The sequence below is a fragment of the Petaurus breviceps genome, unplaced genomic scaffold, assembly GCF_028583685.1.
Source record: "Petaurus breviceps papuanus isolate PSGF00001 unplaced genomic scaffold, PetGlider_PUasm1.0 38, whole genome shotgun sequence".
Taxonomy (NCBI): Eukaryota; Metazoa; Chordata; class Mammalia; order Diprotodontia; family Petauridae; genus Petaurus; species Petaurus breviceps.
In genome coordinates, this window is record NW_027186304.1 from 60,427,877 (window position 1) to 60,438,343 (window position 10,467).

Genomic DNA, 10,467 nt, shown 5'->3' on the forward strand with positions numbered 1-10,467 from the left:
AGACAGACAGACAGACAGACAGACAGACAGACAGACAGACAGACAGATAGATAGATAGATAGATAGATAGATAGATAGATAGATAGATAGATAAGAATATATCTATCTATAGCTTCATTTTGGGGAGTAAAAAAAGAAGATATTCTTGACTGGATGTTAGAGCAAACTTTTTTTTTCTACTGAAACAAAAAACAAGGAGAATATACTTTGTAAAATTTGGGAGAAAATCATTTTTAAAAATTGATTGTCTCAATTTTTTAGGCAACAAAACACAAAACTATAATTGTGCTGTCAAGAAAAAGTAACACTATCATTTCACTATCTACAATATGTTGTGTTTTTTTAAAAATTCAATTCAATCAATAAATACATAAAGTAAGCATTTGCTACTTCATTACTCTGTACCAGGAACTTTGCTAAGTGCTAGGGATACAAAGTATGAAGAAAAATAATCTCTATTCGCAAGGGGCATGCATTCTAATGGGGAAGGCAACAAGTACACATATCAATCAATCAAAAACCTTTATAAAGTGCCTACCATGGGGCGGCCAGGTGGCTCAGTGAGTAAGAGCACCGGCTCCAGTGTCGGGATGACACAGAAACAGGGAAATTTGGAAGGGTAGAGACTAAATAATAAATGATAATCAAAATAATCATCTTAGTTTTGGACTTGTTGAGTTTGAAATATCTCTATGACATTCAGTTTTAATGACCAGTAGGCAACTGGTGATGTGGGACCAAAGCTAAAGTGAGATATTAGGGATGTGTGTGTGTGTGTGTGTGTATAGAAACACAGATAATATAAGTATATACATATCTATATATACACACATGTATACATATAGATTTGTGAGATATACAGAGAAAGGGAGAGAGAGAGAGAGAGAGAGAGAGAGAGAGAGAGAGAGAGAGAGAGAGAGGGAGAGAGAGACAGGGGGAGAAAGAGAGAGGGGGGGAGAGAGAGAGGGAGAGAGAGGGGGGGGGAGAGAGAGAGAGAGAGAGAGAGAGAGAGAGAGAGAGAGAGAGAGAGACAAAAGACAGAGGGACAGAAAGAGACAGAGAGAGAGAGAGACAGAAAGTCATTTGCATAGAGATGAAAGTTGGAGGCTACTAAGATTACCAAGAGAGAACGTAGAGGAAGAACGGAAGGGTTAGGACAGAACCTTGGAGAACATTCATGGTTGCAGGACATGATATGGATGATGAGCCAGCAAAGGAGACTAGGATACATACATAGACAGAAGCAGAAGCAAAGAACAGGAAGACACTGATGTCTCCTTTCCTCACTAGTGCTATCTATCAACAATTCCCTTTCTTCTCCCTCACCAGGTAAAGTGCAAAAAGTAAAGACAAATTCCTCATTGCCTTTAGAGACCTCTGACCTGATCTGGAACAAAATGCCAGCAGAACACTGCTTCATTAGACTATGTCTATAAGCGCAAGTTAACTAATGTTGTTTCCTTCTAACAAGTTAAAATTTTAAAAGTCTAAATATGGAAAAGGATTCCCTTGCCGGATTAAAAAAAAATCTATGACAAAAGATTATATAAAAGACTTCTCAGATGACAGAATAGCCTAACAGTATTTCTACAAATTGCCCTATGGAAATTTGATTCAAAGCATTGAATTCTTGCCTGTTTCAAAGTGCTTTTTTTTTTTTAATTCATCATTCATATGTAAAACACCATGAAAGGCAATTGTGACACAATAAATAAAGGGCTAGTCATATAGCCAGGAAGGCCTGGATTCAAGTCTTGCTACTAAAACATACTGGATATATGGCCATGGACAAGTCCCTTAACATCTCTATGCCCCAGACTCTCTAAGACTATCAAAATGTGGGTGAACAGTTGATCTAAATTGATGGAAGGAGTTTCTACATTTGGAGTTTCTAACAACAATGAAACCACAGGTCTATTCCCCCCTCCCCACTCCAAAATTAAACATTACATGGAGTTGGAATACAAATTATTGAACAGCCTTTAAGCAGTTATGCATTTGTAGTCTTTTTAGGGAAAAAAAAAGAATCTGTTCTTTAGAGTTCTCAGGGTATGGTGCATTTGTATGATTCAAAGGTTGGCCTGACGTTGATCCTCAGAATGTGACTCCTCAGGGAGTTAATATGCTAAGGTGATAACCTAATAATTATTGGCAAATACATCTTTTTTCTCCAGGCAGCAACACCCAAGGAAAATAGGTAATGATTACTCATGCTCAGATTCCGTAGCTTTAATTATCAGCTTTCTGAAGATGCCTTTTGGCGACCGCAGGCAGAATTGGCAAAGATGAAAGGAAAAAAGAAAACGTTTTCCTGGCACCTTTCAAAATATAACTCACACTTTCCCATCCTCAATACGGCAAGCTGTACAGTTCCCACTTAGGCAAGAGTTGGATACCAGCTTCAGGAATTGGTGTGAGGTGTCAACCAATGCTGGATAGCCATTAAGCTCTATAAAACTAAATAAAGGAGGGGTAGGGAGAGTCCACACATGCACGTCTCTGTCTCTGTCCTTGTCTCTGTCTTTGTCTCTCTGTCTCTGTCTCTCTCTTTCTCTGTCTCTGTCTGTCTCTTAAATGTACCATGTGCCATATGATTCAACTTTTGTTAATCTTGAGAAGCAGGTGGGTAGGTGCAGATGGAAAAGGGGGTGAGTTGTAAAAGGGAAGAAAACTGAATTCAATAAAGATAAAAGTTGGGTAAGCCTCTTCAGTAGCAGGCATCCGGATTGAGCACTTAACCAGAAACAAATGCTGCTGATGCCTTTGTTTTCTCCTTTCACTGGCTTCTAAACTGACTCTCGGCTGTGCCTCCTATCGGCTGCCATTGCCAGGCAACTGGGCCTGAACTAGTGGAACCAAATGCTCATCTGCATTTATTTATTTATTTGCAGGGTGAGTTTTTTTTTTGTTGTTGTTGTTTTTTAAAGACTGCAGCAACAATAAATACAATGGGGCATGGCTCAACCTCGAGCATGTGGGGTTTTTCAATACACACCAAAAAATAAATAGTTTTTTTTTAAGCACAATGGGTTGAAGGGGAGTAGATTTGATTGTTCCAGGATATTATAAAAGGCTTGTTGCTTTGTCTTGTTTAGCAATGCAATTTCAAACCCATTTAAAGAACAGTCTCCTCCCTCTCCACTAGCTGCTTGCCAATGAGGTACTTAGGGAACAGGGTAGCTCTTTGAGAGTATGGAAAAGAGATGCTCTTTAAGGGATTTCCACCATTATTCCTCCCATCAAACCCTCTTAGTGAAATATGATTGGAAAAGAATAATGTAATGATAAGCATATAGAGTTCATGTATGAAGAGAAAGGAATAAAATCACCATTCTTATGTTTAAAATTATGGAGGTTTGGGGAGAGAGAGAGAGAGAGAGAGAGAGAGAGAGAGAGAGAGAGAGAGAGAGGATTCCAAAATAAATACGGAAAGAACTAGGACTTAAGGCAACTTGAAGAATTTTGCTTTTTTTTTAAACAATGGGGGAGACTGCCAACAAAGAGCCTGCCAACCCTACAGGAATTCTGGCTGGTGTCAGAGTGATCTGATTAAAACCTTTCATTTTAAGAATAGGTTATAGCAGCATAGTATAGCAGAAAGAACATGACATTAAAAGACCCGAGTTCAAATCCTAGCAGTGATACTCCCTATCTATGTAGTCTTGGATATATCATCCTACCTTTCCAAATCACAATATCCACACCTAGAAAATTATAATAATAAAACTCTTAAAGGGTTGTTTTGAGGAAAAATACAAGGACCTAGAGGTATTGCAAATAGTATAATAGAGATGGCACTCAGACTGGTACACCTCAGCTCCAGGCCATCTGAGATCCCTAACATTCTGTCTTGAGATACCATAGAGTCCTGAAGGTCCAACGCTCTCATCTCCAGCCAAGACATATGCCTGAAGCAGGAAGAATAGCTCCCATAAATCTCCTCCAACAAACCTAAAAATCACAAAACTGAAAGTATTGAGAATGTGAAATGATAGTAAGTGACTTTCTCCACACCAGAATAGTACAAAAAGTGAGCCAGAATCCAACAGGAAATAGAAAAAAGGGCTCTAAAAAAAAGACCAATACTAGAGGAAAGCAATAAAAAGCCAGCCTCCTAGCATGACTAGACTCACATAGAATGCAAAACTCTGTATCTAGAGAAAGTGAAAAGATAGTCCTTAAGAATGTCCCAGGGTTGTGAAAAACTCAAAGGACAGACTTGGGAAATTACTAGAAATGATAGTGACTAGCACAGGCATGACAGTACCATAAAAGGCCCTGAAGATACAGAACTAAAAAACTCAAAGATCCAGGGGGACCCAACCCTGAAAATTTTGAAGTCAGCAAAGGAGCCCAGGAGACCCAGGCTGAGATCAAGCAAAACCAACTACACCGCCTAAAATCACAGCAGAAGGTAGAGCCTAACACTGGAAGAAGGTCTTAATTTAGTAACTAAGACTGAAGAGATGAATAAATACCAGAAGATACCAACCACTCTAATAGATTCAGAGACACCAAAAAATCCAATCTGGAGGGAGTGGCTCCCCAGAAGTAACTTCAAGGGAAAATCAAAGGGAAAAAAAAGGACTTTCCAACATAAATATGTAGAAAAAATTAAACAGATAAACAATAGAACAAAAACAATAAGGAAAGAACTAGAAGGAGATTAAAAAGCTTAGAATAGGATTTGGTAAACCTTGTTCAATTAATGAACTCTCAAAAATTATAAAAGACCAAACATCAACCAATAACTCTTTGAGGCAATAGAAATATTAGAACAAAACAAAAAGACTGAAAAAAATAAAATATGAGTTATCTGCTATCAAAACCAACTGACCTTGAAAACAGATCAAGAGATTTAAGTTCATCAAGCAAAATTCATTTGAACATCAAAGGAAAGGCTTTTTAAAAAGATAGTAATGAAGAGAGAACAGTATTTCCAGACCTCAAGTGATATAAACTAGCAATCATCAAAACCATTTGTTACTGGTTTAAAAATAGAAAAGTAGATCAGTAGATCAGAGTAGACAGGGAAGAGTCAGAAATAATTGAATTGAATTATTTGATGTTCAATGTGCTGCTTAACCTAAATAACCTAGGAAAGAACACCCTATTTGACAACAACTACTGAGAATACTAGAAATCAATCTAGCACAAATTAGGTTTAGACTAACATTTTATACTATATTCTACAACAAATTCAAAATGTATATATGGCTTGAATATTCAAGACCATATCACAAAGTAATTAAGAGAGGGACAGAGCACTTTCAAAGTTATGGGTGGAGAGGATTTAAAAAAACTAAATAAGGAATAGGTGATTAAAGAGATAAAACTGATCATTTTTATTACATAAAATTGAAAAGGTTTTGCATGAGCAAAACTAGTGTATCTAGCATAAAGGAAACAGTTGACTATGAAAAAAAATCTTTATATTGGATCTCTTTGATAAAGATGCAGATTCAATATGGAGAGAGACAACTAATAGAAATTCTTAGGACCACAAGTCATTCCCCAACAGCTCATCATCAAAAAATATGAACAAGCTGTTTTCAAGAAAAGAATCACAAATTATTAACAACCACATGCAAAGATGTTACAGAACACTAATAACAAGTGAAATGCAAACCAAAATAACTATTAAGCTGCTCCTCATACCCAGCAAACTGGCAAAAGATGACAAAATATGGGAATAGTCAATATTGGAGGGTTCCTGAAAAGGAGAACATATAAATGCATTGTTGGTGGAGCTGTGAATTGATTCATTCATTTTGGAAAGTGATCTGTAATTCTATAAATAAAATGATGAAAATTATCCACACCCTTGAACTTAGAGATCCCAAGCTAGGTATAATAACTAAAACGTTGCAAATACAAAGAACAATAGAATAATTGAAACTTAATGTTGTGCAATTATAATGAAGGCAGACTAAAAAGAAATTATGAGATGTCTCCTTCTCTTCTACAGAGGCAGGCATCCCCAGCTATATATGGAACATTGAATATGTTTTCAGACATCTTTTCCAATGTTGTTGCAAGCTTTGCTAAACTTTTTTTCTTTTCTTCCTCTTGTTTCTTTTAAAAAATAATGTATGACTCTAGGAGGGGCAAGGTGTATAAAGGGAAATATCAGTGTCATCGAAACAAAAGATATCAATAGTTATCTATTTCTCAAAAAAAGATCTAAATTTGCATATTCCTTAAAGAACACTGAAGAGATGCATAGTGAGCATGAGTATGCTGTTATATATGATCAATAGATGATGGTACTGGATAAATGTCATAAATTATATCAGAGCTAGCAAAGTAAGTATGACTGGAAAAGGAAATGGGCTGGTCACATAGGGAGGAAATAACCTTTTATTAAGTGCCTGTACTATGTTCCAGGTACTGTGCTAAAGGCTTTACAGATATCTAATTTCATCTTCATGACCTGGGGAGGTAGGTACTATTAAGATCCCCTTTTACAATTGGGGAAACTGAGGTAAAGGTTAAATGACTTGCCTAAGATCACACAGTCAGTAATTGTATGAAGCCATATTTTGAACTCAGGTCTTCCTAACTCCAATCCCAGTGCTGAATCCACTGTGCCATCTAACTGCCTTTTATGTGATAGTAGGATATCTTCTTTATAATCAGCCTACATGTTCTAGAGGTATCCTCCTGATGTTGAGTTTTACTGGAAGGAACCTCACCCAGTGAGTGGAGTCCTTGTGAAGAATTCTCTAGAGGAGAGAGATACAGGATGATCCAAGATGAGAAGGCAGGATGGGATGCAGTTGTGACCATTATAGGAAGTACCCACATGGGCAAGACCATAGTTTTACTTAAGTAAATGTAAAATTCCTACACTTGGGCTCAAAACCTCAAATGGATGAATATAGTATGAAGGGACTAAGAAGCACAGAATTGCAGAACTCGAAGAGATCTTGGAAATCATACAGCCCAACTTTTACCACGATATGAATTTCTTTTTCAAAATGCATGACAAATGATCATCCAGGCTTTCCTGGGGCATCTCCAATGAAGGGAAAGTCCCCTGGGAAACAAGGCAGCATGTTCCACTTTGAAATTACTGTAATTGTTAGTAGATATTACCTTAAATCAAACCAAAATGTGTCTCTTTGGAACTTCTATTCCTTTCTCTCTATTCTTTACTCTGGAGCTAAGCAAGACACATCAATAACCTCTCCCAAAGGCCAACCTTTCAAGTTCTTGAATATAACTTACCACTAAGATTTTTCCTTTCCAGGCTAAAAATCACTAGTGCCTTCAACCAATCCTTCTATAACATGGGCCTGATGACTTGAATTCATCAAGTGGAATTATATATTATTTATCATCTCCCTTTTTTGGTTATCAACTCACAGTTAGGCATATTCTCTTTCCTAATTCAAAGCCATTTTCCTTAGCAGAGAAAAAAGGAGAGAATGGGGCAGTTCTACATTCTCTCCATTGTCAGTTATGATCATCACATCAACCCTGAGTAGTGTCTCTGTCTTTTCTTTGATAATATACATATATTAGGACATATAGGAGGACATATGTTTCTCTTTCACCATACTGCTCAGCAGCTAGTCTATAACTTTATAGTCTTAGAGAGTTTGCCTGAACATACTGAGTCTCTTAAGCAATAGATTTGTCCATGATCATGCAGGTAGTATGGTTTGCAGAGAGGACATGAATGCTAGTCTTTTGATCTCCAGGCAAACTCTATCTACTATGCCATGCTTTCTCTCTTTCCTTATTTCCCTTCTCAACAAAGTTATTAGTTTTTATTATTGAAGGAATGGAAATAAGTAAAAGTGAAGATAAATTATACCTTCTCCTTCTTTAGAAGGAGAAGAGATAAAGGTGATTGTTGATGGTGATGATAATAGAGGAATATAAGGAACATACTACCAATGCAAACTATGGAGTGGTGGTAGCCTGATGCTAAGGAAGTTTGACTAGCTACCCTTGTAGACATACTCTAACTTTGTTCATTCTTGATCATGACCTTGGGTATAGAGAGGCACCAGGAAATTTAGACATGTCAGCAATGGGCCAAAGTGATTTAAGAAGTAAGGTCATAGTTTTTCCCCCAGGACATACATAAGTTACTTTTTTTTAAGATTCTGGGAGGCTATTATGAGAAATGTTTAGGTATGTTCAGATACGCCTTAGACCCTCTATAATTACCACGTAGTCAAAACTTTGCCAATCCATTACCGAGACTAGACCTTATTCATAAACAAATTCTTCAGTGAATCTCATGGAACTGCTCTGGAATAAGGCTTCAAGTGAACTGGCCCAGATTATGAAAGCTCAGGGGTAGAAACACCTGTGTCATATATTTTCATTCTTTTGATTACATACCAGTTTTACCTTTAAGTATAAAGATGTATAAGAGAAAAGACTCCATTGAACATTTCCTGGGAAATTGCCTGGGGGGGGGGAGAGGGGACAGAAAAGCTTTGATTATTTTTAGAAATGCCAAAATATCTTTGGTTGAAGACTTTAACATTAACAGTAAGCCTGTAATAATTGCTATTTTGTGAAAGTATTTCATTGGAAAATTAATTTCTGTATTTTATTTTCAGAATAAAAAAAATTAGTCTGCTGCATGATGTTTATAAGGCAAGATAACATACAAAGTGTTTATTTTTATCTTGTAGCAAGCCATTTCACTGAGTTGCTACTCTATCAAATGTTATTCTAGTCTGATTTAGTCATTTGAAGTCTTCCACTGAGGTTTGGTTTTTAAAAAGCTATTAGGAATGTGGTTGAACCTGGTAAAAGTAATCGAAGAACATTATACCTTGAGAGTAAATGTGACAGAGTTGGTCCCATTCATGTTTTGAAATGGAATATTTTTAAAGAAAAATGGCAATAATTCAACAAGTATTTATTGAGCAGATACTATGTTTTTGTCATTGTGTAGACATAATAAGAGAATACAATCTTCCTTCCATCAAAAGTGTCTATTCTGCTCTAGAACTCACCTATGTAACCTGGATAGACAAGGATCAAGAGGAAAAAATCCACATTCTTTCTCAAATTTTCAAATTTCTTAAAGGGAAACACTCAAGCTACAAGAGAGACCAATTCAGAGCCTTCAAATCTTTTCTCTTATAGTCTTCTGGCATGTGCCCATCACCATGTTTAACTTCAGGGGAAGAGCTTCCCTGACTGAGGGCCCTGGACTCTGTATACATTCTCTCTGAAACTCCAGCTGAGCTCAGCTGTTAGGACATGTGGGTGAGGCAAGACCCAGCTAAACTGTGATTAGTCTGATCATATTCTATGTGCTTCCAGAGACTTGGGCCCAAAGAGATCTGGCACCCTGTCATCTGGGTATTTGAGTCACAGGACTACCTCCAGCTGAGAGAAATCATTTTTCAATGAGCAGAAGGCAACCGCATCCCTCCCCGCCAATTTTTTTGGAGAAAAGACACTAGAAACTGGTATAATAATTTTTTTTGCTTATTGGCCCCAAAGAGAACGATGTATTTTTAAAAGAACTGTTTTAATGATAAGCTGAACATTTTCATCTGGATCACAAACACATGTGCACCTGTGCTCTTCAATACATTCATAAAAACAAAAGCAAAATAAAGCTTTGAATAATAATGACAGTTGGCATATATATTTTAAAAAAACATTATTTCCCCACCACAAATAGGAACAATTGATTATGAACAATGATGCATGTCATTCATTTTCCTATCAGCATATTACTACCAGGGTTTACTAAAATACATCTATAGAGAAAATACTGAAGAGGAAAAATAAAAGGGAAAAAATGTCATTCATCTACATAGGAGCTTAAAATTGAATCACTCATGGATCTTTTGTAGTCTCAAAGAAGCTTTTAAAAGCTTTATTAAGAAAAAAAAAGTCCCACTGTACATGACAGAATGGGTGCTTGAGGGAAACATCTTTACCAGGCAAACAAGACATTCTCACTGCCTGGAAGTTGCTGAAGATTTTTTTTTTTAATAACTCCATGTGATCTTATCTTTGTCCTGAAACTGTTTATAAACCATTATTATTTTGTTGTCTGCAGCATTTTTAAAACAAGTTGTTTAATTCATTTAATTTTAATTGGATTGAACCCATTCATTGAGATAGTATATATGAGACTGCAACAGTGTAAATGGAAAAACAAAAGGGAAAAAAACCCAGCCACCTAAATGCAGTGTAATTATAAGGATACAGTCACACCCCCTAACCCTAAAGAGGAAAATGCACCTTCTATCCTTTGTTGGAGAGGTAAGTGTATGAGTGTGGAGCATTGCATGTATTATTTTACTCAGCGGATGTTGATTAATTTTGCAGAGCTTTCTCTTTCTTTCTTTTTCTTTTTTCTCCCCTTCCTTCCTTCCTTCCTTTCTTTCTCTCTTTCTCTTTTCTCTCTCTTTCTCTCTCCCTTCCTTTCTTCCTTCCTTCCTTCCTTCCTTCCTTCCTTCCTTCCTTCCTTCCTTC